The sequence below is a fragment of the Apis cerana genome, linkage group LG1 (genome assembly GCF_029169275.1).
Source record: "Apis cerana isolate GH-2021 linkage group LG1, AcerK_1.0, whole genome shotgun sequence".
Lineage (NCBI taxonomy): Eukaryota > Metazoa > Arthropoda > Insecta > Hymenoptera > Apidae > Apis > Apis cerana.
The window spans coordinates 1,469,034-1,492,995 of NC_083852.1; the positions used below are offsets into that span (position 1 = coordinate 1,469,034).

Below are 23,962 nucleotides of genomic sequence, written 5' to 3' on the forward strand. Positions count from 1 at the left end.
GGCAAGTCGTTAATTGCACGGAAAGGACATTAAATATACAAGTTTCTTCGATCATTTTCTATGATTCATAGAAACCCTGGAGGTTGGACAATAGATAAATCCGGTTACGTCCATCGGCTGCGCTCTTTCAGCCGCAAATTGCGGCATGAAATCTCTCGTGCGCAGTCATGCACTTCTTTGAAAATAGTTTCTCCGATTAATCGGTTTGCCATCGAGTCGAATGTAACGGAAAGGTTATGGCTGTTTTATTAAGAAAGAAGGGTGAGGGGGAGGGAGGGCATCGATCAGAGAGACAGTGGAACATGGCGAATAAAAAAAACTCGAGTCGGGAAGAATTCGCTTTCCAAACTATCTTTGCAACAGTTTCTTTGCAAAAACTGTTTATAAAATAGAATGTGTATATCAGACTACACATTCTATTTTCCATGTTCTTTACCTTGCTATGTCATCAATTACATGCAAGGATAAAAGCGTGTTTCAAAAGTTCAATTTTCTTATTTTAATTATGAAAAAAGACGGGACGTAGGATTATAAAGATTTGAGAATATTTTATAATGTTATATTTTTTATTTATTTATTTTTTTCTATACAACTAATATGTTTCTCCCTTTTTCTTGACAAATGAATTCTGAATTTATATTTTTCTCATTTATCGAGAAATAATCTTTAAAACATACATAATCAGAATCCGTTTTTCTATACAATTTATATTGATATTCATGAATCATCACAGATTGTGATCTTGATTTACCGCGTTCGTTCAAAGGAACAATATTATCATATACTATACTATATACTATAAGTTGCCATTTAAAAGACAGAGACTTTGGCATTCTGCTAGTGAAAAATTCTATTTTCCACTTTTTATTGTAGCCTCGGAAAGAAAACAGATTCATTGAAAAATCATGGACAATCGATAATCGCCTTAAATAATTATCCAACAGCGTGAGTGTCGTTAATCATCGGTTAATTGAAATGAAATGCAATTTTCAGGAAAGGCGTGCGCGATCCACGCACGTTTCTTTTTTTTATAAACCCCAAGGATCGAAAGAGAGAAATGAGTTTTTCGACGTTTCTCGATGACATTTTACAACGCGTATGAGGACGCGTAATAATTTCCTCCTTTCGTAATCGGTGACAAGATGGCTCGTGTCTCCTCACGCCTTCTTTATTTCCTTTTCGATGCAACCGATGGGCACGTCGCTTTTATGATTCAACCGCACGCCCGTTTTGCAAGTATTGGGACGTTGGCTAACGAGGTAAGTTAACCGATGGCCAATTAGTTTCGAAGAACTGGCTTCGATGGAAGTCGAGAAAAGCCAAGGAGAACAATAAGAATCCTGTAATCGAGTAAATAATTGATCCTCGGCCAATATGGAGTGTTAATTTCGAAAATTTTATTTTTATCCAATTTCTTCATTCGAATAATTTCGTTTGGAAGTTTTTAAATAAGAAGCTTCTTACCGTTATTTCTTCATTGCACTGATTTTTTTATTTGTCACATATGTCCGTTGAATCTTTATTTTTGATGAAAGTTTAAAGAAATTTACGCCTGTTTTTCTTTCTGGAATCAAGAAAAGAAAATTAAGACTTCAAATTCTCTCTCTTTTAAATTTACAGTTATAACAACATGTGAATATATTTATTCTCCTAATCTAATGTACTTTCATAATAAATTTAATAACAATTATAAAAGAATATTGAAATGCACCGCTATTTAAGAAATGTTAACTCGTACGTAATGTGAAGTACTTCTTTCTAACCTCTTCAGGAACAGTTGTCAAGACATCAAAGACAAGGTTAGGATTCAAAATACTGATGTTCAAATAAAATAAAATATTATCAGTTTTTTTTTAATTATTAAAAGAGTTCTTCAACAGATTTTAATCTCTTTATAATCTCTTTATAATAAATATAAACACATACATTACCTCGATGATAAAATAGGATTGAAATTGGCCGATACGAGAAATGAATCTGTTCTCTCGTTACACGAGAATCACTCGAAATGAATAAAACATTGGAAAGGAGCAGTTTTCTCGGAGAACGAGCCCTGTTTTCCGCACGGATGGCCGTAAAACGCGAAAATGCAAATTCGCGCTACCTAAATGCCGTCCATTCCGTTGCAAATTTGCTCACGGTGTGGGCTGGCGCGGTGCGGTTACGAAGAAATTCGCTTGGGACACGTCACGGTGCTCGAACCAGCCTTTCGACATCGCTATTCGTCCGTTACAGGTGTAACCGTTCGTTCGCTCCTTCTGATGCAACCGACTCTGATGCATTGTTTCCATCGCGGCCAAGATGATTCCGAGTCGCTACTGTCGCTGATCGCTCATCGAAAAAAAAAAGATCGAACTCGAGGTGAACTAGGTAATCGGATTAGAATACAGGTATCGAGATTTGTTTTCCTTGGAAAAGTAATTTCTCAAGAATGTGATGATAAGTTATGTTTAGAAAAATTTTATGCGAAACAGGAGAATTTTCTATTTTTAATAATACAAGAAGTAGAAGTGTTTTATATAAAATGCACGAACAGAAAAATTTCACGTAAATTAGGATAAAGTTTAAAACTATATATATAATAATATTTACAATATACATTCGTAACAGTTATAATTGTTATCTGCTTCGGATAATAAATTATCGAAGCAACATTATACTTAACCTTTAAAATTTTTTTCAATCATCTTTTCAATCATTTATTATAGCATATATAAACAAAAATTAATAATATGTTAGAGTTCATTTTGAATATATAACGACGAGAAAAAGAAAAAAAAATAATCAGAAAGTTATCGGCGAAACAACATAAATACTGCCGTATATATTTTTATCGATCTACCGTGATGTCAAAAAAAGAAAGAAAAGAGGACGCCGAGTCGAGGTTTCCAGGGGAAGAGAAGCAGTGTTTGTAAACTTTTCCAACGAATAATGAATTTTTTATCCGTGTACGGTATACGAGGATGAATATGCATGAGCATTAAGTATAACGGTCGCAATCATCGACTTATGCCAGACCGAAATGACGCGGGTCGTTAATTTATCTCGATAGCCCTTGTGCGTATACACGTACATACGATAATTTGTAGCAAGCAATATTTGGTCCGCGAGCTTTGGAATGGTAATAAGGCAACAGGCTTTATCAAACGTCACGACCGACTCGGTAGATCGACCAGCCTTTCACTCGAACTCGAAAATTCTTTAGAAACAACAGCACACCTGATAACCTGAGTCCCTGATCCGATATTATTCGCTCGGCAATGCCTTTCGATTCCTTTTTTTCCCCTCGATATCGTGAATCGTATAGCAACGCGCACTCCCGTGAAATTCGGAAACGAAGAAACGAGTTGGGCGGCGACGCGAGTACATTGTAGCAAAGTCGTTTACTATATTTCGTTTCGTTTGCTATATTTCGTTTCAGGAATCGTTTTACGAAGGAAATTATCGTACTTCGTTGATCGCACGCACATTATCCTCAAAGAGTTCGAAAAAGTTGGAAATTTGAAGCTGTTTGTCAACTTCTCTATTTTGGCACTCCGATTTCCAGTTTCTTTCTACGAGAGAAATCTTGAACTCCTTTTAAAGAAGTTTTCAGTCAGCAAAGAAGAAAAACTGTGTTGGAACGTTCTTTTCACCGAGCTAATTCTCGATATTTTGATGACGATTCAAGAGTATCTGAAGTATTCCGAACGTCATTTCTAAGATTGTTCAAGATACTTTCTTGAAAAAAAAAACTTTGAACGTGATCGAGAGTTAGGTTAGGATTTTCGAAGTTGGAAAGAAATCGGTGAAAATAATTTTTACCCGATATTATTGAGCACGCGTTTGCACAGATACTAATCTAAATATATAATCGGAAATGAGCGTGTCGACGATCTCGTGAGGTCAAGACTGCCCCTCTTTCCACGGGACCTTGGCGAACGTCCAGCCTCGTGCATAGTTAAACTAACCTCGCCCAACCTAACCTCACCTTGCGCAGACTCTCACCTTCTGCTTTCCTTCTTTTCCCGTTATTTCACCGCGGAAGAGGATACCGTCGCCCGTTTCTGCTCTATTCTAAGCTGTTGCGCCTACTTTTCTGAAACCTCTTGTCGATTTCTTCCTTTGTTCCCAAGTGCACTTACTTTCGCCGCGCTTCTTCTCTTGAATAATCGTAATATTATTGCTTCTCTCTTTTTTCGAGCTCCTTTTGTAATTTTTTTTTACAAATAACATCTTAATACCTTTTATTTCTATTTTTCTTTTTTCTTTTTTTTTTTTTCCTTGTTTTCGAGTCCTTGAAGAGGGAGAGTGAGTTTTTTGTTTATTTTGAATAATTCTATTCTTTTTTCCCTCACTCTCGACATTCCTTTACTCGAGTTATCTTGTCTCGAACAGAATTATTTCAATCCACATCTTTTTGTTCGATAACAAGTAATTGTAAACTATTGTGGATCGACTGCGTGCTCGAGTCAATCTAGACGATGAAGCATCGAGAGATGCTGTGTCGCAACTGCTCGCAATTTCTACGAAATCGGTAAATTTACTTCAATTTCCTTCCAATCTATCCGTCTATCCATCGATTGCAACTCTCGATTCTGAACAGATGCGCCTGATGATCGTTTCGAATCTCAAATTGGATTGGACGATGAACAAGGAAACAATCAGAGAACATCTTCCTCGTTCTTTCGCCATTCTCTTATTATCCGTAATATTATTCTACGTATACGATAATTTTAAAAGATATTCTACGAATTTTAATTCGTCGATACCTTTAATCGCGACAATTTCTACTCTCCTTTACTTATCTAATATTTTTTATTATTCTTACTAGAATTTTAAAAATTGAACGATTAATAATACGCTTTTGAATCAACTAATATCTCGTTTTATAATTTAAATATAATTTAAATATAAATAATGGAAGTCACTTGATATAATAAAGGAATATATTTTCTGTATTTCGAATAATATTTACATCTCCATGTGACTTTAATAAAAATATAACGGCATATTTTCTTCCTGATTCGTGTCACAGTTCTTCATCAAAGATAAATAATTGAATCTAAAACGATAACAAACTCCTTTAAAACGATGGGACGAAAATTTCCTTCCAATTACTACCAATAATTAATAATTAATAATCAATACAACGTCAAGACGTATACAAAAATTTTACGAGGATGGAAAAATACGAGGAAAAGATTTTATATAAATTTACAAAAAAAAAAAAAAGAGAATTAGCAAAGAAATGGCTACTCGTGTAACAGACTCGAGCTCGTCTTCGCTCGGTTTATATTTAAGGACGAATCCAATCCGAGCGTTAGAGTGGAAGGGAGGGGAGAGAGGAAAGGAGGGGGGGACACGTCGAGAGTCGGTCAAGGCCTCTCGTCCCTTTTCTCTCTTTCCCATGCTTCTCTTCTTCCTCCTTCCATCCGCTTCGGCCAACCTCCTTCACCTTTCATGGTCTTCGTGCCGTCTAATTACGTATTGTCTAACGGCTCGTAAGTCCACCATGCCCCCTCTTTCCACCACTTTCGTGTCGACCGGATTGTCAACCGACAATGCGTGATTACGGTAATACCTGACGTAATATTACGTCAACACCGTAAATGGCGGCCGCGTTTTAATAATGGGTATCGATCGGTCGCGACCAAACCGGAAGTCGGCGAACTTTCGTCGCCCCACGGAAACAGAGTAGCTCGTTCATCGGGTTATTATTCATCTCCTCGATCTTCTCTCATTTAAGAGAAGAAATTTTAAAGAGGAACAATCGTAAGTCGAATCGAGCAACTGTATAAATGTATACACAAAAAGATGATCTTTGTGGATTTGTGCACGGAACGCGCGTGATAATTGTCGCACGAATCACTTGAAGAATGGGAAATGACAGGGAAATCGGATATATTTGTAGTTTCTTAATTTGTAGAAAATATATTGAAATTGTATATCGAAACAATTGAATGTGTATACGAGAGTAATGACTGGATTGTAAATTTTTTTCATGCATATATGCAAAATATTTGAAGAATATGGCACAGAGTTTACATGCCTCTGTGTAAACTCAATTTCGTTATTTGCATAAAAATTTTTTAAAGCAATCTTAAACAGCAACCTAGAGAATTTTAATAAAAATTCACGCGCGCGTGAAGAATAAAGATAAAATATTTTTCGTTGACTGAAAAAAATTTTTTTATAACGGCGCGACGGGATATTAAAAAAATTAAATGCTCATTTTTCTTATCTCGCGCTATTAAAGTATATGTTTCAGTATCAATTTCGTGATTCATTGTATATTGGCAATTACGATAGTATATATCATGGAAATGATTAAATAATGATTATTCGTCCGTTCGTTGTAAAAATAAATATTAATTCTCGAAATTAATTCGCGAAAAAAAAAAGAAGGAAATATTTGAAACTCAAATAAAACGTTCAAAGAATTCGAAAGACGATTTCATTTTTTAATTCTCAAAGATTGAAATTATTGAAAGAAGTTAAAAGTTGTGTTCGATTGCGTTGCATAAAAGAAATTACCGTCCCGATCGTGCAATGGATGAATTCCTTTCTCGTAAAAAGCGTGCAAATTTTTTTCCTTCCTCTCTTGTGATAAATAGTCTGTTTATACTGTCACCGTTCAGTGCCTCTATTTATGAATCATTGGAGAACGCTTTCACTTCCTCACAGCCAGAAGAATCGTTTTTTCGCTCTGAAAAACATTGACCGTTGCACCAAACTACATTAAAATGTTAGTTAACATGCTTCCACGCCTAATAATTATCGTGGAGAAAGAGAACGAAGGAGAAGAAGAAAGAAGAAACGATAAACTTTTTCTTCCAACAAAAGTACATTCTTAATCAATTCTTCAACTTTAAATACGTGAAGATCAATTTCAATTTGAACGCAAGTTCCGCCAAAAGAAGAGAGAGAGAAAAAAGAAAAAGAAACCATTAATCCGCTGAAAAAATAATTAGATAAAAATTTCGAATAAAGTTACTTTAAATAATTACTCAACTAAAATGGTCAACTAAAACTATAATAGCTGATTCGCTTTTCACATAATCTCGGCCGTTTACGTATTATTCGTAATTATCGTTATGTTTTGAACAATAAATTGTCGAAGTAACTTAGACTATTAATAAATTTTGCCCGCCACCGAAAAGAAACTAATCGAAGGTCGATAAACTCGAGCGAACACGCGTGTGATTCGGCCCCGCCTTCGATCCAAGCCTAGATCGGACACGAGTGACACACGATCGGCCAGATCGCAGCCCGATTACGTTGGACAATACGTAATTAAGGAACGTAAATAACGGAAGGTGAAGGAAGGCGGCTGGGCGTAGAGGTGGAACGGATTGAGGGAGGGGAGGAGAGAGAGAAAGAGAGAGGGAAAGCGGCGAAAGAGAGAAGGATAAAAAACGTTGGTAGAGAAGGGCCTTGACCGAATGCGATGCGTGACCATCGGCCGGTATAGACAAACGTACGACAGAAGACCGATTCATTGGGCCAGGAATGTCTGTATATACCGTTATAGGACGATCACTTGTTGCGACCGCTGTGACGATCGATAAACGGAGTTATTTTGACCAGTCGTTCGAACGAATTTTCTTCGATTCAAAAAGTTGAAGAATTGGTGGAAAGGTTTTCAGTTTAATCCTTTGCCATGGACGAAGTATTGACTCGATTATCGACGGGTAATAAGAGTGTTTTAACGAAATTGTAAATTATAATCTAAATACTAGGAATGAAAGGAAAAATCGTTTCTACTATTCATCATTTTTTGTCTATTAATAGGAGAGGGTTCTCGCGCGACAGTTTGAGAACCTCTGTTCTAATCCACACAAATTACGAAGCGCGATCATTTTCCTCTCGGTACCGCGATTTACCGACGCTTGGGAATAAAAATCGTTCGGCGTCTATCAATTTATTAGCCTTATTAGCAATTACCGGGGAACGTAGAGAAAGTTGGTTTTAATTCGCCAAGGAAATTAAGACCTCGATTTCGATGGATTCCTATTTTTTTTTTTTTCACATCGACGAGAAGAGGGATTATCCCTCCTTTTATCATTCTCGAGCTTTTTAGAAACAATACTCTCGCCAATAATTTGTTTGTAATAACGATAACCGCAGGTCTCACCGTCTCTACACTGTGTTTCGTCGTTTCACGGAAGTTATTAAATTACGCAACGAAGCTTGCGCTTCCTGGTTCTTGATTAACGTTGAAAAACGAGAGCCCGAATATTGCGCGCCTCTAATAAAAACTGTTGGATACTTTTTCGATCTCTCTCTCTCTCTCTCTTCCTTTTTGTTTTGTAACGTTCGATCGGTCAGGAATGTTGGAGCAGTAAAATTCCTGCCTTTCGTTAATGAATTATTTACGCGTTGCATTGGAAAGATATTGTTACGAATACCGAATAGATTTCACGGAATAGTTTGGCCTCGAGCGGAAATCCAACGACTACCGGATACTACCCTCGTCGACCGGAAGTATCGATCGATTCCTTGGAAATTCGATGGAAATTGGGTTGACAGTGTGCACAGTTTGTTTTTTGAAGAATGGAAAATAGAAAAGAGCGAAACAATCGTCGAATAAATTTAAAATTTGGAAGGGAATTTCTCGATTCTGAAATTCTATCCAATTAATTAACTCTCGATTACGGTGTTTATCCGAAAATATGGATTTCTTTTAAAAATAACATATCGCCTCGAGTCGAAAATATTTTTCTAAAAACACGATACTTTTCGCAATACTTTTCGCGTATACCACGAAATATGTAAAAATTTATAATAGATGGGCGAAATTCGCCGTGAAATTAAAACGCAAATGGATAGATCGAGCGATTCGCTTCAAAGTTGTTTACTAACGATCGCTTGCGAAAAAAACTTTTTAGAAATTTGCTCGTTTTAAATTTTCATTTTTCAATCGAAAAATTATATATAGAATCATACAAATATTTGCACAAATTGGATCGTTGCAAATTAGATCACTGTTCCGTATAAATACGTATATAAAAATCCTGCAATTCCTTTCCCCCTCAGAGAGAGAGAGAGAGAGAACTCCAACTTAAAATTAAAAAAAATAATTTATTCCCGGCAAAATTCGAATTATTCCTTAAACCGAAAAGGAAGGAGGTCGCTGAAAAGAATACTCGAAAGCTGTCAGTGGCCCAGTTTCGTCGGTCGTGCAACAGTTCTCGATCGTTAAAATATGATTAGAAAACTAGCAGAGCGCCGAGTAGATTAATATCAACGATTCGCCACGAGATTCGCGCCTCCTGTGCCAGCCAGCCAGCCAGCCAGCCATTGAAATCTTCCTCTCTCTCCCTCTTTCTCTCTGTCCTCCTTCTTCTCTCCTTCCCCCTCCTCGCCCCTCTTCAACGTCGCACAGAACTTATCTCTCTTTGCAACAGGTTGCACACCAATTGAACAAACATTATTTTTTCTCGAATTGAAGAAATGTTATTTGCTCGTTAATAACAATACACCGAACGTATCGAAGGTCGAGATCGATTCGAGAATCGAAAGTGGGGCAGGGAAGAGGGAAGTGGGAGCTGAAGAGCGTAACGATGATATTTACGAAGGAAATTTTGAACTTTGTTATTTTTTTTTTTTTTTAAATAGTTTACGATTATTATTATTAGGGTGTCTTTTAAACTTTATTATTTCTTTTTTTTTTTTTGAAGTTGAAGTTAATTTAACGATGCTTATTATCTTATTTAAACCGAATGATAAAGTTGGACAGTTTTTACACGCACGTGTATATTATAATTTTTTTAAATGGAATCTGGATAATCTTTATCGCAATAATGGACGCGGTTATTTTTTTATAAAGGAATAATATTAGGCTAAAAGGTATTTTTAACTTGAAATTCGTAGAGATCGTGAAAGAGGAACGATATATTGTACGTCTTTTACATAATAACGTGTTTTACGAACTTTATAAAATCGACGTAAATAATATTTTTCTTTTTCTTTTATTTATTTTTTTTTTCTGTAAGAAATAACGAATTGCATCCATTAACAGGCGAATGATTTCCATAAAAAAATTATTTCAATTACGAATACATATCTCGAAAAGATTCGAAACACTTTTTTCTCCCCCGTATCGTAAATCGATAGTTTTGATCAGCAAAAATTCACTTTAAGCCTCTTGCTAAATTTGAAATAGAAATATTATTTTATCCGAATTAAAGCAATATATTATTTGCCCTCGTTAACCTTGTTGGATTTTTAGAATAATCGAATAAAAAATGATGGACTCTGAAATGTACGAAATATAACAGGAAGGTGGGGGGAAAAAACAGAGATCGAAACGTTACTGTGATCCACCTGCACTTAATCGCATTAACACGATTGCGTTTCCACCGAGCTCTCATCCCAGAAGCTCGGCTTCCTAGTAAATCGACCGCTATAATCCGAACAATTACCGGTTATCCAAGAATCGCGATGGCTCAAGTTCGACAATCAATCGTAGAGGAACTTAGTGAAAGGAGAAACTCTGGGGAGAGAGATTGAAGTGCGATCGAGAAAAGAGATAAGAAATTGCTTCAAATTGCCGCACTTTCGCGTATGTGTGTGTGTGTATGTACATATAACTTTGCACGATATATTTAAAATGAGATACGCTTCCTCCTGCGAAATTATACGTCCTTTTTCCAACAAAATGGATCCTTTTTTCTTCGCGTAACCGTTTAGATTACATTCGTTTTCGATTAGGTTAGGTTAGGTTTGAATCGGATTTTTATAAAATTATATACCTTGATAATTTTTGAATCATCGATTATGAGAGAATGATTCACTGTTTTATACGATAATAAGATATATTCTTAATTTTTCTTTTAATACCTATAAAAAAATTATTTTCAATATATATTTCTATAACAATATCTTAAACACGATATTTCGAAATATTCGCAATCGAATAATAATGAATTCATTCGAAATGTATTCCTCGCAAAACTATAAAAAATAATTAATAAGTATCGTAATAAATAATTTTCAAAGGATATAAACACGTCTATTAAACCCACATATATATATGTACGTATATAAAATTAATATTTTTATCGCTCTGAACACAAGATGAACAAAAATAATGAAATTGAAATTCGATAAAATTTCGATCCAAAAACTAAATTCCAAATTACATTAATATTTTTATCGCTCTGAACACAAGATGAACAAAAATAATGAAATTGAAATTCGATGAAATTTCGATCCAAAAACGAGCAACGAAAAATTTCTATATCCTAAATTGCAAATTACAAAAGCAAAAGAGAAATGTATTAAATTCTGGAAAACATTAATCAGAATGGATCATCCACGCGACAATTTCTCGATCGATCGAATAAGCCAGAGTGGTCGAAACGAAATCTTTTCGATTTAAGAGGAGGAGGAGGGGAGCGTGCACAGGTGGGCTGTCCGCGCGTGGGAATGAGTTTCCACCTCTGTTCAACCTGGTTCTACGTGATTATCGGTACGAGGCGCGTGAACGATGCGCTCGCAGGTGCTCCCTGGCGATGGCTACGAACGGCTCGCGAGACGAAACGTGAAGATATGCGGGCGGCGCGCCGTATACCGCAACCGTTTGATCGTGATCATCTCGCTCGGAATGACAAACAGGAGTCGCTTTCCTTTCCGATTTCCGAGAAAGAAAGCTTAAATCGTTCGCTCTTGAATTCCATTTCCCGAAACGAGCATTATTTCCATCGCTTTCGAATTAGAATTTTCACTTTCCACGAACTTAATTTCGAATAATCGGTTCCAGGTTTCAAGGTTGGGAATTAAGGCTCGTGTCGAGGATCGATTTTTCACATTCGATTTCCCTCGAAAATTAATTTCATTAAACGAGAAAAATACAATGGAATTGAATGACTCGTAATGTTTGTGAAAAAGTGTTTAAACTTGATTCGAAATGTCTCTCGAAAATTTCCTTATTCATCGAGAATTAATTGCAATTTAAATCCGCACGCAAGCTCGATCGGTAACAGTGAGAGAGTAATAAAACTCGATACTCTGGAAAATATTTCGAGGAAGTATTCAGGGAATATTTAGGACGAGTTTTAGTCTCGAGCGATAGTCGAGTCGATATAATCGCATTCGGTACGCGTACGAACGCGTCCTTTTAACCGAAAATTCTTAACGGACCACCACCAGCGTGAGACAATGTTTTACCGTCGTCGAAATTACCTACCGAGCGGTTAAATGTCGCGCGAGAATTTCTCGTTTCACACGTTTACTGACTTACGTGAGAACAGTTATGATCAAACAGGGCGAAAGAAAAAGAGGAGGAGGAGGAAGAAGAAACAGTTTCGTAAAGTTATCGCGATGAGCCGGAATTATAATTATCATTTACTGCTCCAATTGCTCATTAGAGTTTCCCCATTTTCTTCCATCTTATCTCGATGAAAATGAGTATTACGAAATAAATGTAGCAACGAGGATAATAATATTTATTTTCGTTCGTTTATTTCGAACGAAATTTTTCCAGTCTATTTTCTGTCGACGACGATCAACAAGGAATCCAGCATGGGTGCGTAAAAACCTCTATTAAGGTTCTAGAGGCGTCGTCACTAAAATCCCTATTTTACGGTCATCCTCGTGTTTCTAAAATAATCCCAAGGAATCTATCGGGTTCAGGGTTCGTTGACTTCCACTTTAGAACCGGTTCCCATCCTAAATTGGGGGACTTGAACTGTCTAAGATGGCTATTTAAATCGTTTTCTTTCCTCCTGTTTTTTTATTTCGAGGAAAAACTTAACTTAACGGATTGTTTATCCGAAAATTGAACGAGCTTTTTGTCCTCTAATTCGATAATATACTCTTTTTTTAACTATTCATGAATTCTAACAGCGAACAAAAGTTGTTTTTTTTTCGAAATTTTTCAGATTTTCGCTATCCTTTCATATCGATAATAATCCTCCATTCTTTTTTTTCAATCGTCATTCCTATTTTCTATCATTTTCCTTTCTTTTCTTTCTTTTTTTTCTTGCTCTCCCGTTTTATGAACGTATAATAAAGTCTTACCTCTTCTTCCTTTCTCCTCCTTATCTCCCCTTCGTTTAGATATCTCCGACTTTTTATCTAAAATAATTAGTGCGTGAACACGGCTACATTCCAGATGTGGCTCTAGCGCATAGAAGAAAGTTGGTGGTCAGTGATGGATGTGCGTGTTACACGAGAATGAACAAAAAAAAAAAAATAAGCGAGGAGAAAACTTCATTTTTGCGGGACCATGGTTACACGATCGTTAAGATAACGATCAGGTTTTACGTATTGCAAACTTGTTGAAAAGGAAATCGCGTGTCTTTTTTGGGACGTCTTCATTTCCCGATTATCCGATTCCATCATGCGCGTCGTTTAACACCTGGAAATTAAAATATTCTTCAAAAAAGAAACTGTCGTTATCGAAAAATTATCAAGAATGGAGAAATTGTAATTTATTGTGGGTGCACGCCTGGAGGACGTACGAAGGTCAAGTTCGAGTTTTTGTAGAGCAAAAATCTTGTCGATTAACATCCTGGAAATTGAAATATTTTTTTAAAACTTATCAAAGAAGAAACTGTCGTTATTAATTATCGAAAAATTATCGAAAGTCGAGAAGTTGTAATTTGTCGTGGTGCGCGGCTGGAGGACGTGCGAAGGTCAAGTTTGACTTTTTTGCACGTTGGCCGCTCAACATCTTGGAAAATAAAAATACTTTTAAAACTTATCAAAGAAGAAACTGTCGTTATTAATTATCGAAAAATTATCGAAAGAAGTTGTAATTTGTCGTGAGTGCAGGCTTCGAGGACGTTGACTGAAGGTCAAGTTTGACGTCTCGTATTCAAGATTGTATTCAACATATCCTCTATCCAAATTATACCCACATTAAAATTAAATTAAATTACCTTATTAATTCATAATCGTGTATAAATTAAACGTGATTCGCAACTAGAACTTTTCTTTAAAACTGATATTTCCCTCGTACGATAATAATATCTTCAATATATCTGCAAATACCTCGAAGATATTTCTTTTTATAACGATAAAAAAAAATGGAGAAAGAAAAGAAAACACCTCGATCGAATTACCTCGAGTATTATTCAACTTAGGAAAATATTCCTGTCGCTGACCAACGTATATAGCGCGCATGTGTACCGCTACACGGGAAAACGAATCTATCTCCAAGTGTTTAATAGACAGTGGAGAGCGTTTAACCTGCTCGAATATCGTAAAAGAGGGAGGGGAGGAGAAGGAGAAAAAGGAGAAATAAGAGAAATTACGCTCGACATTATCGTGAATCATCGATTCGAGACGAACGGCTCTCGACAACCACGCCTCCTTAATTTATTCAACCGGACACGAGGGAATGCAACTTTCTTGGCGTTCGTTAAGTCCGTTTAAATCGAATATGATAATTTTATGCGAATGTTTCGCGTAACGCCGGTAGCTGGCAGCTCCAAATATTTCGTCTCTTTTGCTCGTAGATAGAAAGAGAAAGGGAGAGAAGAAAGAAAGAGAAGGAGGAGGAGGAGGAGCGAGAGAAGGGGAAGCAGAAAAAGAAGAAGAAGAAGAAGAAGGAATCGAGAGAATACTTTTTGTCGCTTTCTAATCGCTGCGTGCAGTGAGAATTACGCTTTTTGCTAGGTTAGCATTGTGGAAGCGTTTTTTTTTTTTTTTTTTTTTTTGTAAAAGGAAAAGGGCACGGGACACCAGTTCTACAATGGATATTAATAAGCGCGGTTATGAAATGCGCGACGATTATTCCGTTACGTAAAAACATGTCCTCCTGTCGCATAATACTTCCTCTCGTGACGATCGTTTCGTTGGAGAGCAGGTAAACAGATTTTGCGTGTGGCAAGAAAGATTACAGCGTTTCGGTCATTAAGCGTTAAAAAACGTGATATAATTAAATATATAAAATTATTCTCTAAAATAATTACTCTCTTTTTCTGGAATTTTCACAATTTCCCCTACCATTTTGCATCTGTTATCAGATTATTTTTCATTAGTTTTATACTCATCAACCGTGTTTCAAGGATTTTCGAACAATAACGAAGTAATTTATTGTAGAAAATTATAGAAAATTATAGAAACGATATTTGAATATATCTATTTATCTCCGTGATATAGCAACCGTTTATATGTAAAATGAATGGATATTATAGGTAGGTTCTAGTATTAAAAACATCTATTAATCACCCATTTTAATCACCTTTTATCCTCCATCGTAACCATGGTAATCTGGAACAAAAGGAGGAACGAAATAATCGCGCGTGTTGGATCGAATTAAATCGTATCAACCCATGCGGCGATAAACGAGAGGCAAAATTATCGATCTGCGGCGGAAAAAGAAAAGAGAAACCAACGAATCGCGAGAGAATCGCGTCATGCGGGTCATCTTTGATCGTTATCATTCGGGGAATAGAAGGGTGAATAATCTAAAAAAAAAAAAAAAAAAAAAAACGAAAGAATAAAAGAAAAAAAAAGGAGAAAAACCGGTTTCGCTATCTTTTTCAAAGTGATCGTAATTATATCGTAAATTTAACAACGAGTGGAGCAGCATCGACTCTCCGTTTATGGTTCCGGTTCGTTAAAACTTTCCTCGAAATGAATTCCGAGCGAACGATGCTCACGTAACGATCAAAAAACGATTGTACTCCCTGTTTCGCGATTTCTCGTAATCTTTTAATCTTGAACTTTCACTTCTCTTTTTTCTTTCCTCTTTCCTTTTCTTTTTTCAATCCCCGTTTTTTAGATTTCCTGCCTCGAAACTCGGGGCAGAAATAAACCAGGGCATCGTCGGAAATGTGATTCATCGGGTTCGATAATTGAACGAGATACGAGTTGCAGCTGGAAACGCGAGGGCGAGGAAGAAAAAGTGATGCACCGATTTTGTGCTTTCGAGTCGAGAGGTTATTTTTTCCAGCCGTTTTGCGCCAGATTGGCCGCGAAAAAGTTAGTTTTCGGCGTCGCGGTTGAGCGTGGAAAAGTTAGGTTATGTTTCGTATCGAACTCGAAAAAGTTAGGTTCAGATTAAACGAGAATTAGAAAATCACGCGATCGAGCGCGAAAAAGTTAGGTTATGCTTCGGATAAATGGAAAGGAACGAGTTAGAAAATCACGCGAACGCGAAAAAGTTAGGTTATGCTTCGGACAAATCAAAAGGAACGAGAATGATTAGAAACGTGAAAGTTACGAGTATTCTTTACGAAGTTAGAGATTTAAGTGGTTTAACTCGGATAACCTGGTTTAAATACCACATTATAGAATTTGAATAATCTGGTACTTTAGAAACTTTATTTCGACTTTGCTCGAATTATTGGAACATGGAAAAGGATCGTAATAAAAATAAATATTCGTGAGGAATACCAAGATATTCTTCGCGTGTGCACGATGGACTGGCGGTTGACAACAGGTTAAAATAATTATTACGATTAACCACGTTCCTTTTTTCTCTCTCTCTCTGTCTTTTTTGCCAGCTTTCAGCCACGGCAACGAGGCACAAAATGTGTGTAAGTTAGGAATTGCCGACAGTCTGAGCACGCGATAATTGTGCGGTTGCGCAACGATCGTTAAGGTTTCACGAGTTGCTTGTATTTCATCGAAAAAAGGAGAAGAAAACTAGGCGAAAGAAAACGAGAATGATTTTCCATTTCACCAGCTTCTGCCGCGAAATCGTTTTGTTCGCGGTGACTCCACGTTGTCCGCAGCTCGAATAAAAATGTCCGGATGAAAGTTGCCCGATATACACGAGCCTGATGCGAGCTTGCCCTCCATTTGTTTCCAGAACGTTGCGAACGACGGATATTGAATACGTTCAATTATCATTTGGAAGAAACAAAAAAGAAAAGAAAAAAGAAACGTTCCCAAAAATTGAATTCCAGATTGGCGACTACGATGATCCATCTTCTCCATTTGGATCCACTATTTTTTATAGCCTGCGAAAAAAAGTAACGATCATATATAAAGATATTTCTGGTTATTCACAAACGTGTGCAATAATCCATCTTCTCTCCATTTGGATCGACTTTATTGATCATCAAGAAAAAAAAAAAAAAGTAACGATCATCTTCCATAAAAACGTTTCGAAATAATATTTCTCGTCGTTCCAAAAATTGAATTCCAAGCATCCGTAATAATTCATCGTCCCCATTTGGATTTTTCGTTTATTAATCTGCAAAGAAAAAAAAATAGCAACGATCCTCCATAAAAATATTTTCATAATGCGGATCAGAATTTCTCGTCATCCCCAAAAATAAGAGATCGATCGTTTTCGCGATCTTTCAAGGATCGACGAAGAATTCGTGTTGTCGAGACGTATTTTCTCATACCATGAATCCCGGGATAAACTTTTCCCATAATACTTCCACGGCGTCGTTACATTGTCAGGAAGAACATTTGCATTGACATGGCAAAGCCGCCGCAAATGGACAGCCGAGCGCAGAAAGTGGCGAGGCGTTGGCCGCCGTTTAAGAGTTAACGTTACAGCGAGTTCGCCGCAAAAAGATCTGGTTCACGTCGTTCCAAGTAAAAAAAAGCATCGAATGCTTATATATATATATATGTATATATATATATATACCGAGGTGGAGCAGAGCTCGAGTGAAATGTGGCGTAAGCAGGCCCGATAACAACGACACACGGTTGGGCCCATGGGCCAGGACTTTTACGCCGAAGGACATGCCCCTTCGAGTTGTGCACGCGCTTTGCAAGTTTCTCCTTCTTATCGTTCTTGTGTAACGCACGCCACCGTCTTCTTTTTTCCTTTTTTCTTTGGGAGGAGTGAGAGGGGAAAGGAAGGGAAGGTAGGAAAAGGAAACGAAAACTATTAGTTATCTCTCGTCTCGTTCGATTCGAGTACTGCTATCGTTGCGCTGCGATTGAACGAACAATGCGCATGTGCGCTGCTGCGCGTTGTGAATTTGCGCAGGTTGCAGCCTTTCAGAGAGAAGAATCGAGGATGATCGAGAAAGAGGTTAGGTAGGAGAATTTAGATGATCTAGATGTTGATTGATTGATAAACTTTTAATAAAATAATATATGTAGGATGAAAAAACTGAAAGGCTTAATAAATTGTTAATAAAATAAAAACGAAGAAAAAGAATCCATGAAGATTAACTTTATCTTTTGAGAAAATGACGACTGTCAAATTGATAGTTTGTATCTCGAATTAAGAAAGCTACAAGTATTAGAATCCTTTAGTAAAACGGAACCATTGCCAGGTCGGTAAATCAGTATCGGCTCGAAACTCTCGTTGCCTCGTTCGTTATATAGTATATCAGACTACTATGAAATAACATCGTCGCAGACAATCACGTTCACCTACGTGGACGTTGTAATCGTAAAATATGGGGCGTCGTGGCACAGGATCTAAAAGTTATTGCTTGTCGTGCTGCTCCGGTGACTTTGAATGGAGCTGGAGTCAAACGATTGGATAATTATGCTCTCGGTACTTGAATAATTCGAGGCCCTGTTATTATATATCCCGTTATAGCCACTCGATTATTTATAGATCCACCGTTTCTATTTGCCTCTGTAATAGCAGATCGAGGATTCCAGAATTATCGGCGATCAAAAATCAACTTTGTCGTTCGATCGTTCAACTTTTTCAACTATAATAAATCGATCCTGGGACGAACGATTTTTTCCCATTCTTTCTCTGAAAAATGAATACGAAGAATCGAAATAATTTTTGACAATATATTTTGGAATACAAGCAATTGAAATTGTTAAACGAAGCAACATTATGGTATGATAGAGATAGAGCTGTCTAATCTAACCTATACCAACGTATTTGTGTTCCTTTCGAAGGTGTACCACGAATATATTAACACTCTGTACATAATTAATCACACTTGAAACAAAGGCTTGAAATAATAATAAATGTTCAAGTGTCCTTTGAGGTATGTCTTTTTAGGATATCACGTAATATCAATAGTATTTAATTCGACGAGAGATGAGTTGAAGGATCAATAGGTATTGTACATTGTCTTCAGAAGCATGTCACAAGTTAACTATGCTCACGACCGAGTTAAGAATTCACATCACTTAACAATTACCAATTTCATACATTCACCTGTGACCACCCACGCTAACATTAAAGTCGATTGCCATCGACAAGTATGCATTCGAGTTTGAATACCAGCCTGTTATTAATAATATCGTTTACACGTTTTTTTTTTGCAGTGTTGACAACATCAGAACTAACGTCTCTTTATAATTCGATTCGATTATAAACGAGCCGATCGTTTCATGCCCTTTTAATACTTTCCAACCGGAAATTGATTGCCCAACCTGTTTACCGAATAAATTATTATATAGTTACGTTGCAATTTTTGAGGTTATGTAATCGTTGTATTGATTTCTTTTTTAGAAAGACTTCTCGAGCATTGCATCGTATTAAAAAATATAAATTATATGTAAATACACGTAGAAAATTTGATAAAGATACCTCGTTTAAGTTAATTTATCCTCGAATCGTGGATTTTTCGTGCGTTTTATCAAATAACTTTCAATTTGCTTTCCTTCCTTTCTTCTTAAACCATATATCTCACGAAAAAATGTAAATTATACGCATTAGTACAACGACTTTTTAATTTAGAAATAGCAAAGGAGAGATGTTATCGAACTTGATATTTTCGACGGATCGAAGCCTAATATCGTTAATTTGTCGTCAAGAAAATCCAACGAGAAACGAGCGGACTGTACGCGACTGATTGGTGCGCAAAATTTATATATATATATATATATGTGTATGTTAGAAAGATTGACCGGCTTATAATTGTCGGACCTTATTAGAAAAAGCATATTTCTTGAATAATTAAATAATAATAAACTTGATGGATGAGAGTTTTTTTGCGGTTAATGAAATCGTGAAAAATCGATCGGATTCTTTTTTTACTTGGAGATATAAAAAATTCTTTAATAATTTGCCACAGAGAAAATATTTTCAATTAATACGATACTTAAGTCTAAAGAATTCGATAAACTCCTTAATTGCGTTTATGCCATTTAAAGCTCATTTTTACGTAACGATAATACCAACTGTTAACGATAATTATGTTTTCACATATTTTATACATTTTACTTGAACGATAAAAATGCAAAATTATTCTTATTTTTATTTCAATTTTTCAGCCGGTATCGGACAAATTTTGAATATTATTAACGATCCGTCCATCTAATAATCCATCTGGTTATTTGTCAAAAAAAAAAAAAAACTTTTACGTCAATTCAATACGTCTAATTTGAATCTTTGGACGGAGTTATCTTCGAAATTGTTGTTTCACAAAAAATATTTTCAGATAGATTTCAATTTCGTGATATTTATCTCTTCTCAAATCGAAATATGGATGTCAAGAAGATGGTGCGGATTAATCAAATTGTCGTTTGTATAAATCTTTCGAGGGGCGACGATTTATCGCTATAAAAATTAAAAACACCAGCCGCGTTTTTTCTTTTCCAAGATCACCGCGCTTCTCAAATTTGCTTGACACGAGCTTGAAACGGTTGAAGCTTGAAATAATCAAACTTTTATCCGTTACGGCTATTATTGTAAATTGTGAATCACTCGGCCACGCAGCGAGGTGACAATTCAAATATTCCTCCGCTCGGACTCTCGAGTCGTCGCGACGACGAGTTGGAAAATTAGGGGATCGGTGGAAAAAGAATTTTTCTTTTTTTTTCCCGCGAAACGAATTCCCATGCACGATTAAAATGATTGAATCAATCGATCGAAGTAATCGAACGAAGTAATAAAAAACGGAACGAAAAATGGAGCAACACGCGAGATAAAAATTCGATTCGATGTATAAATATAATTGCAATGATATTTATACGGCGGCTACAAATTATATTTCGAGTTATTTTCGACGATCGCATTGAAATACGCGGGACAGATTAAAAGCAATAATTCATCGCGCATAACGAGACGCTATCTACAGACGGTAATAACAATCTAAACTATAAAAACGTGTATACACGCATAGGCCACTGTAATTGATGCAATTAATTACAAACTGTTGAATGACCAAACGTCACTACGGACAATGCGATTCGTGTTTCCAAACGCGATAACATTATCTCGGTGTTTATTCTAAGCAACGAGACCGCAGAAACGTCGGCCTTTTAAGAAAGAGTTTTCGTGCGTACACAACCGCCTCGACACAACCGACGCTTGGGATAAGGAAATAAAGAAACGAAAATACAAATACTCATTGTTCGTGGCGGAGGATACGGAATATCGGGGAAACCGGTTATCTCACACTGGCTAACGTGATAATTATAAAGAAGATTCGTAGATGAACACGCTAAACGAACCGAGTAGTCTTTCCTAGTGGTCTGGTGGTAGAAATATTGTCACTTATGATGGGATCGCCCAATGAAAATTTCGATAAACTTCCGAGACGAAAAGTAGCGATGGGATTGAGCGTGGAAATATTTGAACATTGATCGATGAGAAGTTTGATAAATTTTCGATTCGAGAAAAGCTGCCGATATCGGTTACAAGTAGCGATAGGATCGAGCGTATGGTAGGAACGTTTGAACGTTGAATTGATCGATGAAAGATTTGATAAGTTTTCGATTCGAGAAAAGCTGCCGATATCGGTTACAAGTAGCAATGGAATTGAGTGTAGGAAGATTTAAAATATATATATATTCAGTCACAAGTGTTTATATGTTATCTTACGAGAAATTTACTTAATTCGAATATCTTGGTTTTAATAAATGTTGACGTGTTTATGATGGTTGTACATTTTTTTTTCTTTCAAGTGACGAAATACAAAAGAAATTTCGAACTTTGCTCGATTCGTACGAGGATTCATATTATCAATTTCGATATTGATAAATGCACAGTTCGGATCCTACTGTTTGGCCTACCGAAAGTTTATATCTATTATCTTTTTCCTATGTTTGACGAGATACAAAGCAAACTTTGCTCGATCGGTATCAGAATTCAATTTAAATACCTATTACTCGATAAGCGCGTAATTTCGACGTCCGATATTTGCCCATCCGTTCAATATTTTCTATTTACTTGTACCGCCGTCAAAATTCAAAGGAAACTCGAATTAAAATATATCCACGCACGATTTCGTTGGCCAATTTTCGATCCGTTATCCAAGCTTTTACATCGGCGCGCGCGTGAAAAGAGCAGAGCACTGGTTCGCCCTTTTTTCGTGGCGAAGCCGGTTCAAGGTGTGTGCGTTTGCTCTGTTTGGATTCGGGGCTCGCCAGTGTCGGCAGCAGGTGGAAACCGCTTCTGAAGCGGAGCCGGCGAAGGTGGAAGAGTGGCATCGAGAACTGGTTTCAAGCGGGAACAGAGCTCGGTGGCGTTGCGCGGAGCGGCGTGGCGGATGCCAGGTGGTGGGGGGCGATCCGCTTCGCAGCCGTGGTGGGGGAAGGTTGGCAGCGACAAGTGATGGTTTACAGTTATAGTCAGTCCGGATCGGGCGTTCGGTGAGGCGAGATCGCTTCGTGTCGAGCGTAGACCTCTCTCCACACAATTGATCCCCGATTTGTCGAGCCGGTGTATCAAACGCGACTATTCGCACCACGGATTTTATCGAGACCGTAGTAGACTTTAGAGAGAGTTCGAGAGTGAAGTGTCGTCGTTCCAACCTCGTTTCCAACCGGTTTTCCATTTGGCCAAGGCTTTTCCTTCGATCCTTGGGATTGTTCGCTCTTCCATTCGAAGATATCCAGCGCGCGACTTGTCTTCTACAAGCGAGACTCTCCTGGCCCGACTATATCCGAAAACCTGGTGGAACTTGACGAAATCGAGCACAATTAACGGTATATAAGAGACTGTGGCGGAAAGCAATCCGCGCGGACGAAACGACAGCGTCGGGGAATAAATATATATATATATATATATATATATGTATGTATATATGTATATATATATATATATATTTATATATGTATATGTGTGTGTGTAACACGTCATCGCTGCCGTTCCTGGGTTCATTGTGCACGATTTAATTGGATACGCTTGTTACATCGTAGTCATCGTTTCTCTATATACCTTGGTCGAATGTCGAAATTCGTGCGTGTTTTTCCTGATCCTCCTATCTACATCGATCGTGAGAGTCGGTGAATCGGATCGTTCCGACTTTCTTCTCGGTACGATAGTGTGTAAAAACATTCCTTCGTTCTTTTATCTTAGATTGACGGAGCTCGATTCCAGATAAACCAATCGATAGAAATTGATATTATCTCGTCTATCGTTGAAGAAATAGAACGTTTGAGAAAAATCGATCGAATTTTTTTTTCGAAATTTGTTTCGACTTTCGATTGAGTATCGCGCGTAGACGCTTCAGAAGAACTTACACGCGGACGAATACGGTCACTCGTACGCGGATGTGACCTCGTAACACTCGGCGAGGAGTTGGAGACGATGGAAATGGAAACGCGAGAAGATAATCAAACGTTTCGTCCACTCGTTCCCTAAGAGTGCGGATTTTTCTTTCCTGTTGTTTCCTCCGCAAGTATGATATATTCGTTGATTCAATCTGTTGCGTAGAGGCGGGGAAACAAAGAATTCCCCGAAAAAACGTTCACAACTCATGGGAATGAGTTCCGTTTACGATATCAAAGCGAAATGTCACGCACGTGACACGAAATGTCTTGCTCATTCTTGCGCTCGTGCGAATCGTTTTTTTCCTTTTTTTTTTTTTTTTTTTTGAACATTTTCTCTTCGCGCTTACGGATTTTGATACTTTTTCGGAACGATGATTAAATATTAATTCGTTTCAAGAGAGAGTTACATTTTCTTTTTCTTTTCTCGTTTCGAAAAAAGAAGTTTGTTTTCCGCTCGTTTCGACGGATTTCGAGACTCGTGGCATTCGTTTCGAAGAAAGGAGGATCGGAGAGGAAAAATTAAAGGACGCGAGTGTTATTACGGTGAAAATGATAGTCGCCGATTTAGAAGGCACGGTGAGAAGAGAAAATCCCTCCTCTCCTTTTCGTTTTCTCCTCTCTCGTTTCCACGAAGCTT

General features: G+C 37.1%; 1 protein-coding gene and 2 long non-coding RNA genes across 3 annotated transcripts in view; 1 reads left to right on the forward strand and 2 right to left on the reverse strand.

Moving 5' to 3' along the window:
* Positions 1-23,962, forward strand: part of LOC107992818 (class A basic helix-loop-helix protein 15) — a 137,134-nt gene that overhangs the window by 89,281 nt on the left and 23,891 nt on the right. The window lies entirely within an intron of this gene.
* Positions 548-5,214, reverse strand: LOC107992736 (uncharacterized). The gene is made up of 3 exons (XR_001764950.3): positions 1,932-5,214; positions 1,465-1,564; positions 548-1,340 (listed from the first exon to the last, which is right to left on the reverse strand). It is a non-coding gene; the product is annotated as an uncharacterized LOC107992736 (long non-coding RNA).
* LOC107992821 (uncharacterized) lies at positions 18,650-19,681 on the reverse strand. The gene is made up of 2 exons (XR_009832346.1): positions 19,415-19,681; positions 18,650-19,257 (listed from the first exon to the last, which is right to left on the reverse strand). It is a non-coding gene; the product is annotated as an uncharacterized LOC107992821 (long non-coding RNA).